At 40.1% G+C, this 18,872-nt stretch overlaps 1 protein-coding gene across 7 annotated transcripts in view; it reads left to right on the forward strand.

Annotated features, from left to right (window-relative positions):
• lingo2 (leucine rich repeat and Ig domain containing 2) overlaps window positions 1–18,872 on the forward strand; it is a 189,258-nt gene that overhangs the window by 35,230 nt on the left and 135,156 nt on the right. For all 7 annotated transcript variants that reach the window (XR_011086169.1, XR_011086168.1, XR_011086166.1 and 4 more), the window contains one exon: window positions 17,980–18,021. The gene's annotated coding sequence lies outside the window, so the exon portion shown is untranslated. The remainder of the gene's footprint in view (window positions 1–17,979; window positions 18,022–18,872) is intronic.

Genomic DNA, 18,872 nt, shown 5'->3' on the forward strand with positions numbered 1-18,872 from the left:
CTATAAAGGGCAACCAAGGAATAATTAGAGCTTGTTCCTGTTGAAAACATACAGATTTTGCCTGGAAGGCTCGCCTTTTAATAAGATCACAAGCTGCTTTTTGGGGAATGAGACTCACCCATGTGACTTCCCAGTGAAAATTCTATGATAAATCAGCAACGATGGATTGAATGACTGATAAATTAATAAAGTGTTTCAAAACAGCAACATTTTATTAATTGTAGGTGGTGTGGGTGATTCTACAATTACAAACATCAGTAGCCTTCTGTAATTGGCTTCGGAAAAGGATGGTTCATTAAATGTAACAACTTTCCTAAACGGGCAAATTAGTTACCTTTTATATTTATAATGATGCTATGATTTTACAGGTTTAGCGTACGTTATATTAAATTAGGATGTACATCTATACCCCCTGACGTTTGACGGCCATAGGTAGTTTTACAGGGTGCTATGGGGTGGCAACTGAGAACCCGGTATCCTCCTATCCTAGGATGACCACAGAAAGTTGAGTAAGCGTGGTTGCTACTGGTTTTTGCTGATCTGTTTTTTTTTTCTAATTATTTTATTTTTTTGTGCATGATGAGGCACTACAGCTGGTCATAACCTTAACAAGCTTACACTGAGGCTTGCTGGGCTTATAGAAACTCGAGTTTGAAAGATTTTGTTACTGCTTGCCCCTCACCTCCTCGCTTTCTAGGCTGCACAGGAACTTTATCAATGGACTATTAGGTGCTAAGTTAACTTAGTTTGCAGCAGCGATGATCTGGTGCGGCTAAACACTGTTCTTCCACAGTCTGGATTTGCTCCTCTTAATTACTCAATCTGACTGATTCTGATTAAGCCACATGTCAATAAGTATGATTAGAATTAAAGGAGGATAAGTAGTAGCTAATGGGAGAAGATGAGAGCCATTCTAAGTGCTAAACTAATTTGACGCAAAACACAAGAGTAAGTGCTTAGGTGAAATGTACGGTTCACTTCAAGGAGCTGTATCATTTTTTATCAGATTTCCACAGTCAATCATCGGCATATAAAGTATTATTTATTACTTTTGACACAATGACAACCTAATTTCTTATGACATATGAGTTTTTTACAGCTATTTTTCTAGCCCAGAATTAAGATGCCTGGTTCACAAAAACCCTCATAGACTCGTGATGTTTTCAGTAGCTTTGGAGTTTGATGGGTTACTGAGGTGATTAGGGTTAGGTTAGGAGGGGACAGAGATAGCCTAGTTTTTGTTTTGGGTTTCTAACCCGAGGCTGGTCGTTTATTGACCTCGCACAGCCATCTCACTATAGCTGCAGGCTCTATTGAACTTGTGCTCAGCACCCACGGGATAGAAAGGTGAACATCTGAGAAGGTGCCCAGAGCGTGCATGCAAAACAAGCTAGAAGCATGTTGAGAGTGCAAAAACAACAAAGCCCATCTAATTATCCATGCAGCCGCTCGATATACAGTCGTGTTGGAACCCCCGACACCCCATGTCTAATGGGTCATTGCCAGTGAGCGATTGCTCCTTTGAGCACCTGGTTGGAATGTTTATCGCAGAGACTTTAGGTTCTTAGCGTTGGATAGCAAGAAATAGCTTGTTTTTAAGGCGGCACATTGATTTCTGCTGAGGACTGCATTTTCCATTAATCTCGCTGAGCGCTGCAAAGCATGCGGATAAAGTTCTGTGTTCTGTCCCAGTGGATTTCTATTTTCCCTCTTCAGACCTACTCTGTGTTTTGTATGCCATCTTACTCTGGTTTACACTGGACGTCACTTCATTTTCCCCTCGTGGTTCTTTTGGCCGCTCTTGACTTTGAAGAGAACATCAAGCAATTGACCACTTCAGCACTAATCTGGCACTTGAAGTGAATCAAGGTGGGAAACTGTACTGCCTTTGGGGTGCGGGGTTGGGGGGGTTGTATGTGCTTGCTCCAATAAGTGGAGACTCTGCTGGCAGCTGACAACAGAAGGTTAATACACTTACATCGTCTTATCTGTTAGAGGACCTTGTTACTTTTTGCAGGACCAGTGGATTTGTAGATATCTGTCCAATTGAAACACATCAAGAAAAGGAGGACCGATTCATCTTTAATTTAAACTATCTAAATGTTTTTGTTATTCAAGTTTGACTTTAATGGCCTGACATTTATTTGCTACAATAATGTATCTACTTCAAGTATTAATGCCAGCCTTCTGCCATTCATTCAAAATACAGAATAATAGCTTTGTGTTTAACTAGACAAGCCAGTAATTGACCCTCAGCAAATTTGTAAGTATATTCAGTATATTGAGATTATCTCATCATTAATTCATTATGAATATATTTTTTCTGACATTTTAGTTTTGTGGGTTTTTTTCAGGATACAAGCCTTTGTTCTACCACATTTTTGGGGGCACTTTGAATTTTCTCGCCAACATTTGCAATAAAAGCATTGTATGGAGGGAATGAACTAAAGACATGAAAACTTCACCAGGCCTATACTTAGGATGCCTACAGAAGGCTTCGTGTCTAGCTAGTGAAACCCTTCTCGATAATCTCTTGGCTACGATCGCCTCACTCTGGCTTTAGGGATCAGTCTACCTCCTGGAGTATTCTGTGCAACTCAATATCAGCAAGGGGGGCCAGACGGAGACAATGACCAGGAGAGATGGTGAGGAAAGCTGTGAGCCTGAATAAGAAACACAGACAGTTGGTTGTCCTGAAGACAAAAAGAGCCACATGGTGATATGTTGCCATGAACAGATTGGGGATGAATAGTAGCGTGACAGTGGAAGAACAAAACGGCTGGAGCACTGCACAGTAGCGATAAGGCACCTTGTGTGAAGGTATGAGGATAACGGCAAGATGCTTTTTCTTGCACAGAACAGGCTTTTTTCTCATGTTTGTGAGCAAAATGGCTAAAAATACTGGGAAAATAGCCTCCATTGTTAGCATTAGACACCATGACAACCATCGTGTCATCTTTATTTCTTTGGTACACCAACAACATCCAGCTGACCCCTGAATAATGTTGGTATACCGCTGCACATTTAACCGTTAAAAATGCATTGAGAACACCGAATGAAATGTTTTATTAGAATTTGAGGAACATTAAAACACCAAAAATATTGTTTTTATGTTTTTACTTGTTAAACTATTAACCAGTAATCCCATTACATTTAGGATTTTTAATTATAGTCCAATTTGAATTATCAAAACCCAGGCAGTTTAAATTTTTGTGTTAGATAATGAGACAAATAACACAATGATCAATCGTTTTTTCATTTTTCTTAGTGTTTCAGTGTCAGTTAAGAATGGAAGGAAGGAATAACGCACATACTAAATCCAAATAACCGCAGCGGCTCTGAATCCCCCATGAAAACGCTATCCTGCCCCATCATGGGGAAAATGTACAGTATGTTTTGCTAAACAGAGCTGCAGGCCACATTGAGTTCTTGCATCTTAACACATTTGTTGATGTTTTAAATTATACATGCATAGTCATAAATCACACAATAACTGTTCAGATAAGCAAGGCAGTGTTCCGTCCCAGTGGCCGCATTTACAACGTTGACACGCTCTTAATTCATGACTATTTAATTAGTTTACATTGCTCACATACATCTTGCATCAATTGGTCTTTGAGTGCTTTAAAGAACAAGTAGTAGGCATGTAAAATGGTGGATTGAAGCCTTTTTGCAGAACATTAAGAGCCACCTCAGCCATCACCAGCTCTGCTCGGGTCAATGAATGTGCCGGGCTTGGGAGTCGTAACATTTACGGCCACCAAAGTGTGAATGCGACACATCTTATCAGGACGAAGTTGTTATTTCGCTTGCGACTCCGAGAATATGAAGTAAATGCATTTGCAGCTCGGTGGACTGCATCGTCATGGAGGCATTCATTGTAATGCACTGTTAACTGATTATCAGTCTTGTTAGCTTAGAATTTTTGATCATGCATTGTGAAATCAGTTAGGTTCTTTTATGATTAATTTACCTCAACTCAATGCAACTTCATTCATATAACACAACCATCACTGAACACAAAGTGCTGTACATGGGGTAAAAGTCAGACATATAAGTTAAACCAACAAATTATTAACATAAAAACAGTAAAGACCACAAAAAAGTATTGTCGTATCCCACTTTTTGATGGATGTAGACCAAAAATACAAATTTTATGGGTCAGATGGAAACATTTGGTAGTTGAAGTGGTCCATTGATGGGGCAATAAAAAATCCTACCTTTTGGGGGAGGATTTTTTTTTAAGATTCTACAGTATATATTATTCAAGATGCTGTTTACATGGCAGCCTGTTATCTTCACCGGGTACCTAACAAAAATAGTATAATAGTTCATGGACGTAGAGGTTTTGTTGACACACGGCACTTCCAAAAGATTTTCCATTTACAGATGTACATTACCGTCTAACGACTTCTGACTCACTCCTACGCGTGTGAATTTCCTTGCAGAAATTTGACCTGCAATCGTGTCTGTCAAGTTGTAGCGTGGTTTATTCATGAGTTATGAGTACTTGGAGGTGGCTTATGATTTTTGCTGCTGATTATGCAAAAAAAACATTCACTCTGGCAGAACGTGTTGGCGTGTATGTTGTCAAGCAGTCACAAAGGCACTGCAAAACCTAATTAAAAGAGACACATTTTGCTTTCTTCATAATTTAAGATGGTTCCCAAGTGTCTTAAAGATGAAGAGTCGTATCACTTTTCGCCCTCTCTTTTTTTAGCCTCTTGGAAAGCAGTCAATTACCAGGGAATGGTCCTTTCTCATGAAAATAACACCCCCCCCCCCCCCTCTACTGCGGTGCATGAAGACGCAAGAGACACAATTTTATGCATCCAACACTGCAGCTCTGCTTATAGTTTGGCTTCATTGTTGTTGCTGTTCGTCCATCTTTTGAAAGTGGCAGATCTTTACCCACCCAAGCCTCCAGGTCACGGGTGATGAAAGTGGACATGTGTAAATTTGCCAAATTGTGAAACGTTGGAAAACTTTGAAACAGCTTGACCACAGACGACTTGGGTTCAGTGCAAATTGTGACGCAAATACGAGCCCCAATGAAAACAGAAAAGCATGGATGGTGTTTTCACTGATGGCGGCAGCACTTGATCAGCCACCCAATTGCACATACCAATTAGTGTTGAGGATTTATACATCTAACATCACTGCAGCTCTGCTTAGATTTACTTTTGACATGACTTTGTTGTGTGTGGGGGGGTGGGGTGGGGGGCTGTTCTTATGCATATGAGCCCACTTGTGACATTACAGATGATTAAGGGCAAGTGCAAATTCCAACACAACTCAGGCCCTCATTACAACAGCAAAAGTGCATATTGCATTTTCACTACTGTTTGTGGCACATGCAGCAAACCAAATGCGAGCATGTGAGGCATTCCCAGATGCTAACGCTGATCTTTGGAATCAGCAATGCTTTAAATTGTTTCCCTAAATTGCTTTAAATTGTTTCCCTATTATTCGTCAGTTGCTTGAAAATTAGGGCTTTTGCCCACCCAGCCTAGCCAAGTCCAACTCAAAACTCTGGCAGGTGTTATTTGTGACACCACTGACAGCCCAGTTAAAATAATGAACCTTTCCCTTCTACACCCAGGGAATTTAGTTATCTTAACTGTGTCAATGCACGTTTTTGGAAAGAGGCAGCATCCAAATATTTTCTTGGTTTTTTATTCATCACTTGACGGTTGAATAGGCACTCTAAAGACCCAGCTATTTGTAAACAGATACGTTTTCTTTTTATAGTGTAGCTGCTACACTGTAGCACCTTGTTAGATGCACTATTCAATTGTGCCTATAATGCAGTCCAAAAATAAAATGATTTGGTTCCACACTTGACTATATTAGAATTTCCAAACTGCCATTAAAATCAATGTGATCAAGTTTAGGGAGGTTCCTCCATAAAAGGAAATGAAGAATTTGATGCGGTGTGAAAACATGACCTAGCATGAAAAGTGTCCAGTTCAAATAATAAGACGGCTGGCTTTGGTCGTTGCTCTTTGCGGCCTGATTAAACGCCTTCGCTCTCTTAAGAAGAATCATTGTTTCTGAGGGCAGTCGAGTTCTCCGTCGGAGTTTTGTGAAGGCATTAATGAATAAAACATGCGTGCTCAGCAACATTAACCAGTGAGGAGGAGGAGGAAGACAGCGAAGGGTAACTTTTAAAAGCACAGCATTCTCATAATGCATGCTCCATCACTCATTAGGACCCTATTGACTCTCCAACCACATCCTCTGGATTACACACCCGTTCGGAAAGAGGATATTACAATAATGGCTGATCGTTTTCGCTTGTCGTGTTCTCTCTCATGAGCAGACACGATCAGGCGGCCACACCCCATGAATAACCGCAAATGTCCTTTCGGCCTGAGTTGCTTGATGTTATGGGTGTCCAGTTCATTACTACCACCTTGTTACCTTGGATGCAACAAAGGCAGGATTCATGATTTTCTGTACTGCTTATCCTCACAAAACTCATGGGAGTGCGAGACACCTTGAACGTTTTGCTGAGTGATCGCGATTTGACAATAGCAGCATGTTTCAGTCTTCACTTAACCTATTAGAATGGTTTTGGAATTTGTTAATCAACTGAAGTATGCATGAGAAAATCCTGACAGACATGGGGAGAACATCTCCACACAGGAAGGCCAAAGCACAGATTTGAACCCACAACCTCTGAATTGTGAAACGAACATGCAGAACTGTTTTTTTCCCCCTAGAATAATCAACAAATAAATGGGAAAGGTCAATTTGACTGACAATTGTCAAAGATTTTCACACTACTTGATCTCTACAATATTTTTTTGTTTGTTTGAAATGGTCCAGTCTTTATTTTGTTGAGATTTCCATGGAAAACAGATTAACACCTGGAGCAGCATAAGCTCTAACAAATACCTAGAAATGGCATACATACAAAATAAAAAACCCCACAAATACTAAAAGCTTTAAGCTAGCACAAATGCTATCAAAAATATATAATCGGCACAGACAAAAAAAAAAAAACAATAGTTGAAACTATCAAAACCTACAATGGCACAAACGCTGAGAAAAACTTGAAATGATTCAAACACTAACAAAGACCTAAAACAGAGCAAAAATATAAAATGTTTGTAAACACCATCCAAATCCCAAACTGGAACAAACTAACAAAAATTTAAACATCACAAATACCAACAACATTTTGAAGCAGTTAAAATACAACCCAGGCTTAACTCAGCTCCTCCCAAACATATAAAGATCTTCATTTGCATCACGTCAAATGCACTTCTATGTTACCAATTACTACTTTCTGTCCCCCAAAATAGGACAGGCAGGTGAAAGTGAATTTGTAACGAACAAACTATAAACAGGCTTGGGGCTCAAGGTATCACGTTTTACATTACAATTTAATAATAATAATTTGTGGGGGGTTATACAGTAATATCTCTCATCATAAGCCTTGTGGTCATACAAGGTTAGAGGAGGGCCATATACACAGCAGGTAGTGCTAGCTGACCTACGATTGCCGACCCTCTAACCTCTTTTATACGCTATCATGATAATGATTGATAACGGCCCTGTAATGGGCTCATGAAATGAGACTAGCCGGCGGCTGAGACGTTCTTTTCCGGCCTCGATTCCTCGCCTTCTTCTTCTGGTAACCAGGGGGGTGATGCTGCTGCTTGCTCATCAACTTCCTAGCAGGGTGCATCCATTTTCTCTGCCGTGATCGCAGCATCTGTCAGGAAACCTCCTCGAGCCTCTTCCACATTATGCGGATGTGTAAGTGGCACTTGTGGATGTCACAGGTGTCTCGGTCGCATCTCCTCCCGCTAAAAACTTCAATTATAAGTTGTGAAAAGTCAATTTCTGGGTGTGCGATTTAAAAAAAAATGTTTTATTAATTTTTTTTATCAAAGATATGAAGAGCCCATAATATCTACTCAGCAGGAAGACAAAATGACCTGGGGCATTCTAAATCTGTCATTTCATACATTCAAAGTTTACAAAATTAATATTTCACCCTCTCATCTGATTTGTGCTTTTCTGAAACGTTCCCAAAATGTCACAGGATGGCACCAAAGCCCTTGCTACTAGGTAAATAGAAAATTGTGTCATAGAAGTATTATTTCAATGTAGACCAATAAAAGTTCGAAGATGTCATAGCCAAAAAGATCCGACACTGGTTTCAAGCAGCAGTTTTTCAGGAATCCTCCTAAAATGGATCAGAATAAAGATTTGTCTGATTGCTACCAAATCTGGCAAATGGGTAACTTCACCGTGACAGACCAATATAGACTCTCTCCATCAATGCAGATGCTGCACCGATCCTCCTATTGATTTTTCGCTCTATTCTTCTCTCACTCCTCAACAATTAGGACCCCAAGATAATTGAATTCCTGCACTTGGGGTAGGATCTCATTCCTAACCTGGAGAGGGTATTGCACCCTTTTACGACTGAGTACAAGTGTCTCAGATTTGGAGGAGCTGATTCTTATCCCAACGGCTTCACATTTGGCTTTGATCTGCTCTAGTTAGAGTTGAAGATTTTATCTTGATGAAGCCAACAGAACCACATCATGTATACTAGGAATCGGCAACTAAGTCTAGCCCTGGGACAATTTATTTCCTCAACAATTCTATCACGGGTCAAATTTACATTTTCATCAGGCAAACTTTGGTTTTCCTACAAAAATATCAGTAGTGATTCAATGATATCGCACGCTCACTGTTGGTGTTATCACTGTATTGATGTCTCGGTATGATAATTATCATGATACTGTGGGAAGGTTCACGCCATTGCAGTAAGCCTCACTGTATTGCATCAAGGATCTGCAGTCTGTGTTTTCCTTTTTTTTTGTCAGGTTATTTTCTGTCCATGTCAAGCCAGTATTTACATTCATAAACTGTACCTCCTAAACGCTATTATTGCTGTAGCAATAATTCATGATGTGTTCAATTACCAAAATGGTCTGTTCACTAATTTAATCATATAGTTATATATTGCTTAATTATAACATTAAAATTTCATGCTTCCGTACTAACAGTGATTCCTTTGCTTCAGTCCAAAAAAGTCCAGTCAGAAACACAGAACACTCTGAAGGAAGGTAACACACTTATGGAAACAGCCAAATGACAACAATTAAAATAAGCAACAAACATTGTTAGTTTCTTTTACTTTGCTTATTGATATGCTTTAACATCAAGGCATCTGACGTGAAGAAAAAGAAAAAGAGGAAGTTGCGCGGAGAAGAGGTCCAACGACCTCCATCCAGACAACAGTGTGTCGCAGCCACATATGTTGGCGTCAAGGACCCGTCTCACACGATCAATTGCAAGGCCGTGCTCAGCTGAGGGTACGCCCAGGAGGGCCTCTAAGTGCTCCGTATCTATAATCGATGTGTCCTTCAATTCTCTGTAGTTTTCTCTATTTTGCTAATCGTGAAATTGATGTACCTCCATTCAATAAGGTAGTTAGTGAGCATAGCTGTCTTTATTTTGTAATGTGGTCATATTGCGGCCAATCGGGTGCCTGTTTTTTGTAGTCATTTTCTGGTAACATTTCACGTCCCTAGAACCAGCTTCTGTAGCAGAGGGTCGGACGGCCAAAGCTTCAGCCTTTGGTTCTCACCCAGCTCTCAACACACCTGACCCTTTAGGCTGTGGCCCACGGGTGCCAGCCCGCTCACCAGGCGCCAGCCATTAAGTCCAACCACTAGAACACTGTAGCAGCAACATTACCATATCAGTACGTTCTAATCAGTCTGCTTGCTTGATCAAATAGATAGTATTTCCATGCTGCGTGACTCATAGCTTCTTGTGTACTGCACATTTCTATTTTCAGAACTGCTGAATCGTTTTATTGTCTTTAACATTTAGCCTTTGAAATTACCAATAAAAGGACTGAATGTATCGAAGAATCGGAGAGATCAAACAACTAATTAAATAGGCGCTGATATCTTTAATTGCTTTTACAGTTTTCATATTAATTGTGTTGCTTTGAACATTGCTATTGTCTGATTAGGCTCTGTGAACTTTGGCCACAATAACATTGTACGTTTCTCGGGGCGTTATGTCTACACTTAATTTGCACTAAGGTTGCTCAAATCTCATTAAAGTGAAAGATATTCGCCAAAGCAATCATTTACACTGTGTTGGCTACAGCGTGTCGTGATTCTGATTAGACTTATTATTGCAAACCGTCTGTTATTAGCATATCAATGCAGACTCTTTTTTTTTTTTTTCTTGAAGACATTAACTCTGTTAATACATAAGCCGAAAGATCTTCTATTGCGCATCAGCCGATTCACCGACTGGCGGAGAGGCTCTTTAATGCAAATATTCCACTTTCTTTCATTTCTTGCTCCATTTGCTGGCGCCTCAATGAGGATGGGATTGTGACTGGAACTGCTGAGGCGGAAAGTAAACAGTGATATTTTTTTCCTTCCAGCTGTGGTGTGGACAGTATGGCTGGTTGGAGAATCTGAGCAAATGATTCATCATGAGACATGTTTTAGTTTAAATGTCAAAGATTTGCTCATTTATTAACATGTTACAAACAACAAACTAAAGAGTATGGCATCTTTTAAACATTGTAAATTGAACGTGATGATAAAGATTATGATTAAGATATGGTTCTAAATTAGAAAATCAAGGAAAATGGAAATATTTATGAATCTTACATTTCCACCATAGGCCAAGTCTTCAATTTGTCGTCAAAATTAAATATGTTGGTTTGAGAGAGAAATAGTCTCACCACAGATATGAACATTAAAGAAATGTTTCATTGTCATCAAACTTTTCCATAATTTCCCAATGTGCTACAAACAACAAACTGTCCCATATCTCAAAACAAACCATCGTATTTTGAAATTAAAATTGCAGTTTAAAATAGAAACAATAAAAAAAAACAGTAATATCAATACGTGTGAATATTCTCGTTCATTCAGGTAATTTATTTCTCAGGGCAGTCAGAATTAAGGCGATGTGGATTAGTAGTAGTGTTTGCCTCCCAACTTGAAAGTTGTGGGTTCATTCCTCAGCCCTGGTGACTATGTCAAAGTGTTCTTGAGCACTGAACCCTAATTTGCTCCCAGTAGGGCCTGTGCGCCCTCCCATTGGTGGAATATCAGTGGTACAATGACAATTAAGCCATTCTTCATCTTCAAAATATATAACAATAATAATAATAATCTTATAAAATGGAAAAACAACAAAAACAGAATACAGTTGTTAGCATCTTTTTCACAGCAAATCCAAGAAATAATTGTCAACCTTTCGCCCATCTGTCCACTCTATCTTACATGCGTCTGATTGGGATTCAGTTGGACAAATTCCCTTGGGGCAGCCAGTTAAGATGCCAGCCCTGGAACGTGTTCAATGGCTGCTTCATTACGGAAAAAAGCCAACTCCCTGTTCACTTTCACGCATGACTCTGAGACTTTTTTGTTGGGTCCTGTTGTGCTGCACATTTTTAACCAATTTTATTTTGATTGATGGGAGTAGTTTTGGGGTCATTCTACACCAACATTAGAGGGCCAAAATAGCTTCTGACCCTTTTGCCCATTACACCTTTTGATTGGGGCTCATTTGTTCAAATTTCCTGATTAGGGCGTATATGTATATAGATGCTGTTTGTCAGTCAATTGTCGCCGTTTCGTCTGTTTTGATACACGCACACCTGCCCCCTGATTCCCGTTTGCCTGATCCGCTGTGTAGCGGTACGACTGGCTGGTTGTCTGCCTTGCCACACGCACGCCCTATGTAACGAGATGCCACCACGATGTGAGCTCGCTGACCGGCTCGTCAGTCACCTCATGCACTGGCGTTCCAACCTCCCTTTTCCCCTTTTTCTGTTTTCCCATTCCCCAAATAAACAGTCCGCGTTGCACATGGTTGTTCTGCCTCGGTCGCGCTTGTCTGCAGTGACGCACATTGCTCAGAGGCACGCCCGGCGATATCAGCGTTTATTCAAACACCGTTCTCACGTCACGTATAAACCCGTGAAGTAGCGCATTCGCGAAAGGTGAAGCGCGAAGTGGCGAGGCATCACTGTACTCATGTTGGAACAGCCCACAGCTAGGGAGGTGAGGGTGGACAGTGGCTCACTGCATGAGGCAGGACATCCCCCACATTACAAAAGGGATGTTTTGACGAGTTTTATTGTGCTGTGATTCTTGATCCTTAACCGAAGCATGCGTGTCACAGATTATTTTCAAGACGAGTGGCCGGAATTAATTAGCGGTGCAATTTCACAACATGTCTCCTTTCGGACTTTAGAATTCCCTTTACGGCACTAGTCCAGTTTCTTTGTGGTTTGACTCCCGGCTCGAGAATAATGCCAATTAAGTTCATGGTTCTTATGTTCCTAGTTTTGCCATTGTTCAACATTGTGTAATACAACGCTGCAAAAAAGGGAGCACATTTCATTCCATTCCCCTTCTCGTCTACATGGACTTATTTCTTAAGGCTTTGACTCTCCGGGGGTGCTTGGACCACCCGCTTGGTTGCACTGAATCGGAAATTCCCCCTGCTATTCCCTTGATACAGGCTGTATGCTGGCTTGTACCACATCTTCCCAGAAGCGTCTCAATCCTGTCTGCCGTGACATTGTAAAAAAGAAAAAATATATATATATATCATGCATTAATCACATGTTCTCATTATACGCCAAAAATCTATTTGAGCTTGGCCTACATACGGACTCTTTTCAGCGTCCCCCGAAAAAGCACACTGCAAAGATTCCATTGGGAAATGTGACACTGTTTACAAGACTGCTCCAGATATTTTATTGAAGGACTATTATTCCAATCAGGCTCATCGCCATGTTGGAGTAAAGCCACTGGAAAAAAAAAATAACTGAGCCACAATTGTACATGCTTTACTAGGGAAAAACAATGAAACGAGCAGGTAATTCAACCTAAATAATTTGTCTGTGATAAAAGAACCAGTAAAATAATAAAACGAGCATTTTAACTGTCCACCGTCACAGAAGTAAAATGAGAAACTACTGTGGCAGTGAGGAAAGGTGGGCAGGGCATAAAATGTAACTGTCAATCACAAAAATAAAATAAAAAGAAATTCTCGTAAAGATCTTTCATCGCAAAAGTAAGACACCAAATGGAGAGGAAATGTCCTAACGGTTTCCATCATTCCAGACATAAGATAAAAAGAGAAAATGTCACAACTCAACACAGAAATGCAAAATAAATAAATACATCTCTGAACTGTTTGTTTAAAGTAAAATGAGAAAATGGTTCAACTTAGGTAGCTGTCAATAAACAGCAAAATAAAACTAAAAGTAGATAAACTATCCATCAAAGAGTAAAACTGAGTGAATGTCTCATCTGAGTCAGCCTTGACTATAAATCATCTCTACAACTTCCATAACAATGTCCTTAATAATACGGGAATTTAGCAATAGAAATGTTCCTATCATGCAGGAAAGAAACCATGTGTATGATAAATGAGACGACCGACGGGATGGCAAACAGTGTCATCCCGTCGCTATTACTTTACCAAATCAATACTGAATGACTTTGGGGCGCAGCAACAAATGATTGATGATGATTTTATTGTCAAAGACACAAAGCTTTTTTTCCCGCTAGGGGGTTTGCTATGTTTCGTTTTTCACGGTCTGCGCCTCATGTTCGCTCCCAGTCAAACAATCTGTAATTGGCATTGAAATAAGAGTGCGTAACGCATCTGCATTGCGCCCTCCCGTTTGATGTTTGCGCCCGCAAGGCTGCGACATTCTAATCAAAGCGTCACATTGTCTCGCCCGCTAAATGTTTTGGCGCGCCGAAGACAATCGTCGTTTTCAACTGAGGCTCGCCCCCCCTTTCCGAAGCCGCCGCTTTGAGCGTTTCCGCCAGGGGCTGTGGGTGCTCTCTAGCTCGCTCGCTTGCTTTTCGCACAGCCACACGCAGCCTTTCGAGACCATCAATTATTGAGGCTGCCAGTCGCCTTCGGGGACCTCTGGAGAAATCAGCATGATGAATGCAATCAGTAAGCAGCGGTGGAAAAAAACAAAATATATGCAGAAATGGCTACTTCCAAAACTGGAGTCCCTAAATTAGGTCTGAATGATTAATGACATTTGCAATGATATAGCAAAATAATGAAGAAATTAAACTGTATTGGAATGAATGCAAAAGATGCAGTACAAGGCGCAATTGCTACAATCTAATCCTGGAGATATTGATACAGAAGCCTGAACGATAATGACGTATGACAAAATTCATATAAAATGCTGGTGCATCAGTGCTGTACTGATGAGGTATTGATGTCTAAACCTGGTGTTATCAAAATTAAAGCCTGAGGGACAATGCTTTTTCAGATTGAGGTCTAATGCTCACATGTCACAATATCATACTGAAAGCTGGTGGTGTCGATATTTTACCCCAAGACATAATTTTAAGATACGTCCCAGTATCAGTATCAAGGCTGATCGTAACATTGCCATTGTGTTGTTGTAAAACACAATATTTGTGTACTGTATGCATTGTAGTTTATGTCATGGTGGCTGGGGTCAGTTCTTGTTAATAATTTAATCAGTTGTTTCAATAATTTTTAGCTGCACCCCTGCTTGACACACCAGTAGGTACTAACCCGTGAACATTTCTGGTGTATCATAGATACAAACAGAAGGATTACAGGTAGTTGTAATAGCTCCACCATATATTTTCTCTTGGGAAATAAAGACAATGAAGTCACATTTCGATGAAAGGTCACTTTAACAGGAAGTAAGTATTAAAACAATAAAACCCTTCATCTTAAACAATGAAGAAGTGTCTTTTCTATATATCTTATTATATAGCTTATAATTAAATAGCTGTGCCTGGAGGCCTGGCCACCCATCAAGTGTGTAATTAAACAACCAATTAAATCTTATGTGAGCATTTCCCAAAATAGTCTGTGAGTAAGCCTTTCTGAATTCTAATAAATTGTGATGCAACTTGGGGCTAATTTACATAATATTGCCCCCCCCCCCCCCCCCCCCCCATTGAGTTTCTCTGAACATGACTTGGCCGATAAACAAGAACTTCCACTTCCAAGCGATGACCGAACAAATGTCTGAAACCGTATCTTGCGCCAAATGGTAAGCAAAACTGCCGTTTTGTTAGGTGCACAGATTATATTTGGCTAATAGTTATCAATGTTTGCTAGTAAACAGCATGTTACTGATCAGTAAAAGTGGCGTTGAGGCTGCAGTAACTGATTGTTGTAATACGGCAATGTAGTGCTATCTCGAAGAGTGAAAAACATTTATACATTTCGACCTCCCCTGGTTCTGCCACCGACATGTAATGGGATGTCTTCTGTTGTTGGCACACCCGAAAGTAGATGGTGTGCTGGGTGAGAAATGGCCATTTGCATGAGGCTAGGCTGCCCGCAAAAATAGTCTGATCTCACTGAAGCTCATTATTCAAAAGAAGTTAACCTCTGTATACAGTAAAAGTTAAAAGAGTCTACCTTATCATCGTCGGTGTATGTGAATAACACTATGAATAACCCTGCATAAATTAACACTTTCCTCATGGGCTTTGCCGGTAATAGAATGTGACAAAGTGCGAGCCTGTCTGCCTTTTTAATAAGATGCCAGGTGACATCATTAACTCACATTATGCCCCAAACACCACCAACCAACCAAGACATGCAAAATTAAACACCTTGGACACTTTTTCACAGCGTTAACTCCTTGTTTGGCTAATCCCAACCGACCGGACCGGTGCCTCCCACATGAGAGGCAGTACATTAAAGCTATAGGCAATCGGTATGGTTTTAAATCGGGACCAAAGTGTAATGAAGTACGTAGAGGCGGAGGAACATAGAGCGAGATCCTTCATTTAGCTGCTCTCAGCACCTTGTCTTGAGGGACCAGCCTATGTGTGTGTGTGTGTTTGTGTCTGTGTTTCTGTGTGCATTTGCACAACTGTTCATGTGTATGTGAATGCATGCACATCTCTGCTTGCCCATCCGTGAGCGTGCACTATACAGTTATAGAAGAGTTTCAAACGAGTATGATTTGCTGCATAATAGCGAGCTAGCTTCAACATTCACGCTCGCCAGAGGCTGAAATGGGCTTTTTTTTTTTAAACATATTTCTTTCTTTATTTATTTATTTATTACTGACTTGAAGTGTGACTTAAGGGCAAGGCAGTCACATTCCAGTTCATTAACAAATAGGATCTGGAACCTGGCATGCCGCTATACTGTACCAAAAAATCTGAAACAAATCTGGCATCTCTACTCATGGGAAATGCAGTATTGGGATCAAACACTGCCAGAAAAAACGAGTGATTGGCGATTCAACCCCGCAAAAACATAATTTAGTTGAGCTGTGATTTGCTTCTGAATCGACACATCTCTCTGACCTCCTCATTAGAATGTAAAATCATTCTTGCGATGTTTGAGAGCATTTCCAAAATATCAGTTTCCATCACCAATTCAAATTTTGCACATTTTCGAGGGTAATGGAAACCTAGCTAGAGTTAATGTTACTTTCAATGGGCAGTCGTGTAACTTAAAACCGTAATTTGCAAAAGGCACATTACACTTTAGATTATTTTATAACGGATGAAATTGATCCAAAAAGTTGGACATTCTGTCATTCATGCATTCTTTGCATTCCTGTATGAGTTGCAATGACATTGTGGAAAAAAATCTGGTAAAACAGATAGACATGCTCTGCAATATTAATACAACAAAACAATCTATGACGCACGGAACCCTCCAAAAGTGGAGCGAGATACAACAAGATGGTTGTACTGTACTTTAGCTCAGGAGAGGTACCAGAAGAAAAAATGATTAATTCTTAAATAGTGAACGCACAAACAGCGTTGCTTCTTTGTATATTGTTTTTGGAAGTAACATCAGAAAAATACAGTACCTTATCTCATGAATGCAGTAAATTGAGACAACAAAGGTAAAACTCCTATGTGCGAGTTTATTCTTTTTAAGCATAAAAACCTACAAAGCGGTGCATTTGTAGTCAGCAAAGTTGTTGAGCAGCACAAGCTCTCCTGGTGCCATGTTAGCATTCATGTGGGGAAAAAAACCCAACATCAAAATATTTTGTGCATGAAAAGGCTTTTTTTTTTTTGCACATACGTATGTGCTTATTTGTCAACATAATGGCCCGTTTGGATCCATTTTACACTGTTCATCTCTCGGTGGACTTTCCTTTTGAAGTCCTCTGAAAGTAAAATGTTCTAATTGATGCTCAGCAGTCACATGGTGGTTTTAAGGGATTATCAGTGTACACACCTATTTGCCTGAAATGGCTGATTTCAACCAACATGTCTTACTTACTTACTTACAATTTTGGGCATCGGACCTTGAGAAAAAACATGTCCACCGTTTTGGCAGCTGTCTTTCTTGCTTTATCTTTCCGAGCACCCTTGAAACAATCTTCATATTTTGATACCATGCGCCCCCCCGCCCCCATTTCATGGCACAGTTTAAAAATGTTTTGTAATGTAATATCGCCATCTGTCAAGGGTCTTATTGGGGCCCATTTGGACAAATCCCCTAGTCAGACTTTGTCAAAGTATGAGCAATTTACAATTTACCCAAAATGGCTGCTTGGAACCAAAATGCTCAACTTCCTGTTCAATTACAAGCATGAGTCTTTTTAAGAGCTTTTTTTGTGTCCTGTTATGCATGGCCAGTGAATCTCAAGGTTATTTGTGAAACTAGTGTGTACTTTCTTTTTGAATTTAAGGTAAATATCTGAACATACGCCCGCCCCCTTCCAAAGAAAACTCTCACTAGCTTCCGGAGTAATTCACCGAGTGCTTACATATTACTCAGTGGCGTCTCTCTCGAGATCATCATTCATGTTGGCATCCCTCATGACAGCATACATTGAGAGGATGATGACATGCAATGCCAGATACTGTGTGTGTGTTTTGTGTGTGTTTTGTGTGTGTACCTCACAGAATGACAAAAGCATTGCCATTCCTAATGGATGTTCCTCTATTTGCCTTTCAGACTGGGTCAGAGAGGGAGCCGTCACGTTTCTGCTCCACTAAGGTAAGTTAATGTTTGGCTAAAAAGTGCTTTAATCACGGTATCGCATTTATTAGTATTAGTTATTATTTGGTTCAGTTCCCACCTGGAACATGTGGGGGAAAGGGCAGGTAGTAAAAACACAGTCCAGATGCAAAAATCAAACGAGATTGGTGAGTGATGAGATGAGGGGACGAAGACAAGTTGTGTCTCTTTTACTCTCCACACAAAATTGAACTCATCACATGGCAAGCAACAAGCTACTTGCCATTTTTCTTTCATCTAAGAAGTGTCATACTCCCACCTCTCCCTTAAAGAAACACGTCCCTGGTGAATGTTTATTCCTTGTGGGTAGCATTATAATTATAACAACGTTTACTAGTGTACTTGTGCCTGTCGTAAATTTTCTGGAAACATAAGGGAAAGTAATACTCCCTTTGAAACCTCTGAAATTAAATTAGACATATTTAAAAGATATGCCAAATATGCATGGATACTTATCATCATATCATGCGCACACACGCACGCACGCACACCTCTAATGCAGCTGCAGGTATGATGGCGACTGCAGCCTTTGTGGGCGGCTCTTCAAAATAGGCCAACGGAACACGCCGTTCTTTTTCTCACATTCGTCTTATGTGGATCAGTTACTACGTATTTGGAGAGGCCATAAAAAATTCATCACTTTTGGGCAGCTCACCATTAGTTTTCATAACTGTGGCAGAATCACCTTGGTAATGATTCTCCTAAATAGTGTCAATTTCTTAAAAATTGCTACTATATAAAAACAAAGCGTTCTTTTAGCTATACTTTGGCTATAATTGGCAATACTTGAACAGTCAAGATGGCTAACACTGTATGTAAAAACGCATGTA

Source organism: Syngnathus scovelli, chromosome 1 (assembly GCF_024217435.2).
Source record: "Syngnathus scovelli strain Florida chromosome 1, RoL_Ssco_1.2, whole genome shotgun sequence".
NCBI classification, from domain to species: Eukaryota; Metazoa; Chordata; class Actinopteri; order Syngnathiformes; family Syngnathidae; genus Syngnathus; species Syngnathus scovelli.